The sequence below is a fragment of the Betta splendens genome, chromosome 4, assembly GCF_900634795.4.
Source record: "Betta splendens chromosome 4, fBetSpl5.4, whole genome shotgun sequence".
In the NCBI taxonomy this organism is placed as follows: domain Eukaryota; kingdom Metazoa; phylum Chordata; class Actinopteri; order Anabantiformes; family Osphronemidae; genus Betta; species Betta splendens.
In genome coordinates this window covers 13,788,551-13,796,925 of record NC_040884.2, presented here as the reverse complement: position 1 = coordinate 13,796,925, position 8,375 = coordinate 13,788,551, and positions in this window count along the sequence as shown.

Genomic DNA, 8,375 nt, shown 5'->3' with positions numbered 1-8,375 from the left:
ACTGGGTCAGCTTTGAGCTGTATCAGCTGTCTGGGCTGGTGCCACCTGTAGTGTGTTGTTTTTTTCAACCCAGTGTGTTTGTTCGAAGTGAGAGGGTTCGATCTTTATAAAGAATCTTTAGTAGAGAAGGGAACAGTCATTAGCATTGACATCACATATGACTGAGCTGGTTTCTAAATGCATTGTGGGTCTTTGCAGAATCACTGGTCACCAGTGTTGTTGATGAACACTGGATTATTTGGGTTCAATCAGTCGTCATGGAGCTTTTCTTCTCCACAGGTTATTGCACAAGTTCTCGCTTTCCATCTACATCTGCAGATTAATTATTATTTCATGCTCTTACTGTCTTGGCGTAAACTGAAGAGATAAAACCCCTTTATTGCGTGGCCTGGTGGGGCGGCAAACAGAGTCCCATTTCATAATCACCAGGACAACAGGTTTTAATAGTGGATTATTTGTCTTTCCAGGGCGTGTGATACCACGTGAAAGCAGCCGCACAGTGGTTTTACAGACAGCACACAGGTTGGCCGGAACATTGTTCAAGTGTTTGTGGGTTAAAGACTGTTTTAATTGCTTTTTGGCTTCAGCTGGAGACGACTGGGCTTCACCCCGTGGGTGTGTGTTGGAGATTAGTGCTTCCTCTGAGCAGCAGGTACGTAATGCTTTGCAGTGAGGGGAAATTAATGTCATTTAAAACCTCCAGAACGGCAAAATGTAGGAAAATGTGACGAACTGGAATTGCCCTTGAAGGCATTCTCACACTCCTCAGGCTGAAGACATGGTTGAAAGGAAAAAAAACAGGACCCTGACAGGCAGCGACATTAAAGCTGTGGCCAGTGTGTGTGTGTGTGTGTGTGTGTGTGTGTGTGTGTGTGTGTGTGTGTGTGTGTGCGCACGTCTCATTGCTGTTGCCATTAAGGCAAAGACTTTTGTCTGTTCAGAGGAAAAGGAAGAGACAGAATTGATCGGTAAGTCCTCAAGCCACAAACAAGAGCTTCCCAAATGCCAAAAACAAACACAATATTCTTCCACTCACACGCACACACAAGCACACACAGCCATGAAAAGGGTCCTCTTTCAAACAGAGCCGGTACACAGTGACCCCCCTTTGAGAAGTGTTGCACAGAGGTGTGTGTGGCGGGTGAACGCGTCGCACAAAACCAAGTCTCTCTGCAGCAACTTCCTCAAGTCATAGAATGAATCACACATTTTGCCCCATCATTAATGTATATGTTTAGTTACAATAATTAATTTATGTCCTCAATAGTACAGTAAACTCAGGTTGAACCAAATGTGACTGGAACAAAGACTTCACAACCATAATAATAATAATAATAAACTCTGTTGTTCACAATTCAAAGAGGCAGCCAATTTGAAGCATCGTATTGAAATGTGTTTGTTGTGGACTAATACGTATTTGTTTGTATTCTGTGGACTATTTATTAGATTCATTCATCACATTTATTCACCATTATTTATTCATCATGGTTGCTATGTATTATTTATTATCTGTATTTATTAGAATCATTCATCACATCTTCAGCTGTTCATCTTTAAAGCTGCAGATCAGCAGTACTTTTTAATATTATTACATACTGTATGTACACATTACTGGACAACCTGCTTTATAGTAGCTTTATTGTATATTGGATCATCTTTTCTTTTACTTACTGTTGTATACAATTTGCCACAAACCTTATGCTCAGTGATGCTATAGCAGCCCGCCTTGTTTTGAAGCCCATCTCACAAGCCTTCAGATGAAATCGTTCGACCTCTAATGAGATCCCATCCCCCAGGTTGACGGCGATGCCCTCCCTCACGCGCCGCTGCCTGTTTCCCTGCACCACAGCCGTGATCCCCTCAGAGGGCACTTATTCTCCCACCGTCCGGCTCGGAACCCACGCGGACGCACCTGCCGTCAGCGTGAGCGGCCCGCCTCACGTCTGTCACGTGGAGGAGCCGCTTTACACGCGAGGAGCGCCCGCGAAGCGCTGCAAAGCCGCCACGACTTAGCAACACACAATTCATATTGCACGAATGTGAGGTGGGGGATTCGTCAATAATTGATTAAACGCACATAAGGTGAAGTGATACATAGGTAGCGTGAGACGTTTAGGAAGAGAAAAGATGAGAGCATGTAGCGCCAACAGATGTTGAATCTTTCATGTCTCAGAACTCGAGGCAAATTCAGAGCTCACACTGTGTTTAAAGACATTTCATAAGTTCTAAAGGCACCACTATATTCTCAATCATCCTCTTACTTTTAATTCTTTTCTTTTGCTGCTTCTACAATACAATGACCCCAGAGGGAAATTAAGTAGCACAGAGGCAGCAAATACGCAGCATCAAACCCATCACATGCGTGTGTGTGTGTGTGTGTGTGTGTGTGTGTGTGTGTGTGTGTGTGTGTGTGTGTGTGTGTGTGTGTGTGTGTGTGTGTGTGCGAGAGAGAGAAAGAGACGTGACAAACAGATGGTTAATACACAGGTTATCACACACCGATGCGCGAAAAACACGCGCGCGGTGAACTGCCCGACACACTCCATCACTGCAACACAAATGTTCCAATCTTATTTACAGAAGTCCAATTAAACGAAACTCTCAACGTCGTCTCTCACTCCACTTTCATTAAGTTGCGTTTCTATAGGAAGGCAGGCGAGATGAGCGTTGACAGGGACCTCCCACGCCTCCGACAGCTCCACACAGCCGCAGCCGCTGCGCGGTGCAACAGCAGCCTCTAGTGGCCGGATGCTGGAATGACAAAAGGATTGTTTCATATAATTCTATAAAGCTCTTGCGGGTATAGAACTCCCAATACCAAGGGGTTTTTAACAATAGTGATAATAATAATAAATCATAAAAGTGATGTACAAAGAGTCTGCATTGTGTGCATCAAAGTGTGGTTTCAGCAACAGCAGTCGGCTCTAAATGCTCATTAGCACCCGATTCACTTTTACCCAGCGTTAGACTGTTCCTTCCCCCTCGCTGCTGATGCTGGCATGTGTTCAGGATGAGAGGGAGTTTAGAAAGTTGAAAACACACTCCTCAATAGCAGTAGCAACAGTTTGGACGCTTACCAGCACAGGCAGGAACAGTCCATCATATTTAGAAACATTACAAAGGGAAAGTTGTAATACATTTTGTGTAATGCACCAAATGGCTTTTGGTGAAATGTAAAATCATGGCCCCCAGGAGATGACATCACAGGTGATTTCTCCACAGGTGTTGCCCGAGTACCTACGGCATTTTAGACCCGAGGCCCGTGTTGGCTCTGTAGCAGCTCCGCTTCGTTTGCTCTCCAGGCTTTCATGTGCATATCAAAGCTTCTTCATCAACAAAAAAACTGAATTCCTCTAAAAAATACACCTAAAACAAGCCAGCTCCCACTGAAACGCGGAGCGTAGAGGGGAGCAACAGGCCAGCGACACGGCTCAGCGGGAAAACCATAATAATGAGGAGTTTAGAGAGAGGCGCGCGAGCGTGGCGCTGACGCGGTGTCGGTCCACTGTGACTGCGCCACCGGGAGCTGGCTCAGGATCAGCCCACGGCATCGTGACTGCGCAGTCGTTCACACGCAAGTGAAAGGCAGCCGCGATGATGGCGTTCGCACACATTAGCCAGTAGAACAGAATGTGTTCACCGCAATCATGGATGAGTTGAGTTTGGATGACTCAGCTGGTGACTGCTGAAGGCACGTTTATACGTTTGCTTCAGTCGCTCTTTGACCTCCTGCAATCGTCCATCTGTATATTGGGTTCATACCATGACACCTCTGTTGGTTTACAAGTTAAAGGGCTCGTTCCTGCAGAACAGCCCAAAGACTTGTCTGTTGTCTCTGTTTATTTAAAGCATTAGTTAATCTTTCTGTTCACCTATAATTGTTCAAATTGTCACAAACAGGAAAGTGGAGCTGCTGGGCTATGACTAATTACTGGGCTGCATCATTTTAGTCATAGTGATCCTGTTTAAAGGTTTAGCCTTTTTCACTGTTTAACTTTTGGCCTGTAGCTGAATTCACGGTTGACAGCCATGATGCTCTGCACAAAAAGATTATTTCTTACAGGTTAGATGCTGATACTGGCCTTTTGCTCAAATTGCCCTGTCACCATGAGGTGATAGATGTTCTGTCCTGAGACATAAACAATCCAGACAATCTGATATGAAATTCATTAAAATCCTCGATTAAACCTGTTAAATGGAACCTTCCGCATTGCTGTGTCTCGGATATGGTTCGAGGTCCCTCAGCTTCCTGTTGTTGCTTCAGTATGAGAGTCTTTGGAAATGCTGCATTATTTTACCATGAAAACACCCACATTCATAAAAGCTATGTCCTGCCACAAAGCGTTCACAAATACCAGCGCGGCGTCTCTGCTTTTAGTTCCTCGTATCTGTGAAACACTAATCCCTGACAAGTAGAGCCGACCTCTTTGCTTTAATTGCAAGGCTGTGCATGGTTTGTCACAAAACAGCCGTTCTTGCTTAATCACAGCAGCGTTGTGTGTTTTTCTGTCTTTATTCCTGAGCGTGTGGTGCAGAATGCTAATGAGCTAATGCAGTCCCACTGTTACTGCAATTAGGAGCGTGCACAGAGGCTAATGTGAGCACGTGGCGGCTAACATTAAATGCTAATGGAAACAGGTGTCTGCTGCTGCTACTGGACGAAGTAGGGAGGCGTGCTAGTTGGAGTGACCACACACTGGTCTCAAGTCCATCCCAGAATGCACTGCTCAGACAGCAGCAACCCCCCAGAGCAGCCTGGCTAAATGAAAAGGAAGAAGCATCTTTACATTTTACTCTCACCGTCTCTCCCCTCCCCACCCCCACGATCCTATATTTGCCGGTGTAGCATGCCAGTCTATCACAGCAACTGGCTGTTTTTATTTCAATTTTGCAAAATTGGATTTTAATGAATTCCGCCATGAATAACCAAGCAACAAATTATTTTCCAATATCCTCCCATGATATTCCACCATCCCTCTGTATTAGCGGAATTAATACTTGGAGCGTGCTGCAGATGCTCCATCAGGTGATGCAGGATTTGATTAGGAGTTTTCAGCAAATCAGGTGTGGAGGCACAACTGTGTTTTTTTTTTCTATTTTGGTTTAGAATCTAGAATAAGCAGGAGCGGGGGGTGGGGTGGGGGTCTAAGGATGTGATTAGCATACAGGGCAGGTGCCTTTGCCATTTGCTCTCATGTCTTGGAGGACGCAGCCAGTAGCTTGTCTGTCTTTGATGGAGCGTCCAACAGTTGGCGCGTGTAAAGTGGACCTGAATAGGATGGAGGCTATTGTGGTCGGCCCTTTCAAGCCCCTTATCCACAGGTATTGCTCCCTGATTGTGCAGTGTAGTGTGACAAGAGAAAATTGGTCTGCACACAGTACAAACAGTGAACAAAGTGTGTAATGCAAGATGTACATACATGTGCTGAACATTATTAAAGACACGCTGTTAGACAAGTTGTCTAATTCTACTGTGACACATATAATTAAATTAAAGTATAATTTAAGAAGGCTGTGTTTGTAACAGTAGGTCCTCCTCCTGTAGGAGGTGGTTGGGATTGTTTCGCTTTGTGTGGTGTTTCCTGGTTGCTGTGTTTGTCATTCAGTCTCATTGTCCTGTGTACAGGTACATGTACTTACTTTCTGTGTGTTCTCCTTAGTCCTCGTTCCTTGTTCTGCAGTGTCCAGAGATGTGTCAGTGTCTAAATGATATCTAAGAAAACCTGGCTTTCTTAGCTAATAAGTTATCATACATGTGGTTTTACTTAAATGTAGGTTACTGTATGTGTATACTGTTTTTGTGCAGCACTAAAGTCCCAAAGCCTGTTTCTCTGCTTAGCTTCTCTTTATCTTGTCATTCCTGTTTCTAACAGGAAAAGCAGCCTGTTTTTTTAACCTGTTACCTGTTATTTTAGGGTATATTACAAAGGCCTTTATTGATGTCAAAAGTAGATCAGGAGACCTTTCATACAATATGTAACTGTAACAAAAGGGTTAGAAAAAAACAGACCTCACTTCCACTATATGCACACGAGTCACTTAGTGGCACCAGGTGCCTACATCACTTACAGCACCTGAATCATTACTGCATCTTTGTGCTGTCTTTGTAAGTTCTTTTCTTAAAGCATCTCGTCATCCTGCTCTTCTTTAGGTCTCAGGTTAGGAAGTGTGTTGTGGTTATACAGTATTATACAGGATTTCTAGTTTCTCTTACCAATAGTATTTTGTCCTGCACAGCAGTGATGTAAACCTCAGTTAATTCTGAGCTTCTCCCTTTGTTAGTTATTTTTTTCATTGTGTTTGTATTATGTGTCCTATTATTATTATGTGTCTGTATTCCTTTACTAAATGATTTATATTTGTATCAGTCTTGTGGGTTGTGCATGTGGGTTCTCCCTCTCCGTTGAAGTCTGGCCTCATCCTCTATTTGGTGTAGTCGAGTTTCACTATTTCATATTTAAGGATTCCAGTTGGTCTGTCGTCAGTTCAGCACGCTTCTAATGAGCGACAGCATGACTCGTACTTCATTTACCCGTATTAAAGGAAACACGTCTAACCCGTAATTGTGTGGAGGAGGGGTGAATCTGTGCTAATGCATTGTGCAGAGCCTCATCAAGCAGGCTTTCGCACAGGTTAAATACAACTGCAGGAGTGAAAACAAGAGGAGAATATACCAAATCCAGATTGAAATTGAATCATGTTCATTTCAGTCATTTCAGGATTTATCATTATACTGTAGCTTAGCAGATGGGAGACAGCGGACGTGCAAACTACCACAAACAGCAAACACCCTTCAACACCAGGAAGCATAACTGCATGACAGGTCAACTAGCTGCAAACAAAGACTCAGGCTGCTGGGGTCACCTCTTACTGAGCACACCGAGCTCTTTCATTGCTTCTCCTCCTCATCAAGAACGTAATTAGTGCTTTGCCAGACGTGTGTTTTCTGCCTGAGCACAAACAAAGGCTCACGATGATGCGTGTGGACACTGAATGCATCGCTCATCCATGCATGCGAAGGCAGAAAGCAGGGGTCAGGCTGGATTAGAACACCAAGAAAGACGCAGTGCAGTAAGGTGTGTACTGTACATGTGTAACACTCCTTGGACTGTTCATTTCACGTTTTATTGCTGATTGTTTCAGAAATGCAGCTTCACCCTGAGGTGCAGTGCATTTGTTTGAAATGTGCGCTTCATATGGTTTCTTTTCATTTTTTTTTCTGCACAATAAAGTTACGCATAGAATGTTTAAGACTTGCTGTTTGTTATTGTTGTTATTGCTTGTATACTGGTCATTCTTTCCACCAAAGCTAAACTCTTACCTTCAGTTCATCAGACACTTACCCTGCAGTCTTCATAATGATGATATAGTTACGCCAGCACCTTAGTTAGTGTTCAATTATATCACAACCTGTCAGACATAGTTTGGAAAGTATTTGAAAAATATCACCCAGAACATTTTCTGTGGCAATTAATTGGAATACATCTATTGGCAATATACTAATTAACTGAACACGGCTTTGTGTTTCTCTATAATTAATTAGCTTCCTAGAAAATGATAGACCTGAAAATAGAGTGAAAGGTTAATGGGAAGTTACAAGTCCGAAAAACATTAGCCTGCTTCCATGAAAAGTGGATGGAAGGAGAGTCAAATTGTTTTTATAAATGGCCATAAAACCATTTTGGAATTAAGGAGATCATGCTGAGATGAGGACAATAAACAGAGAATTGACATTAACGACCATTGGGAGACAGTCCATTGAACTGTCTGTGCTCTTGGGACGGTCTCTAACTCCTAGGCCTCAGCTTCCTCTCTTCAGGTGTGCTGTATGCAGTTTCAGGGACGGTGAGGTAAAAGCTGTGCTCTAACATGAAGTTTATTCATAGTCGTCCTGGACCCTGAAGCACAACTTTGAGTGAAAACTACTCTATCTTTTCTCTGAACATTTATTTGGTCTGTAACAGTATTCTTGTTTTTCATTGCTGATGTAGTGTTACCTTCTGTGTGGCCTGGTATCAATCTGAAATATCTGCAGCCTTGTAATATTCAAAATGTTCTAACTAGTGTTATCTCATCTGGTCTTGGTTTAACTAAACAGGCTCTTCACTCCGTGTTTGTTATCTCTCCCTCCTTTTTTCATTATAGCGCTTCATTAACTGCTTATCTGTTTTATTGTGTGTCGCTTTTTCCCCGCATACCTTGGACCTCTATTTGTTCCTGTCTCCTTCCTCGCTGTACATATGAAGGCATTATCAATTGAGATTAAGCGCCTTTGTAAGCCATCAAGGCTGCGTCTTGTTATATTGATCTAGCATATAGGGTGAAACAGGGTGATCATTGTAGAAGTAATTATAAAGGTCTTTCTCCCCAGTCGC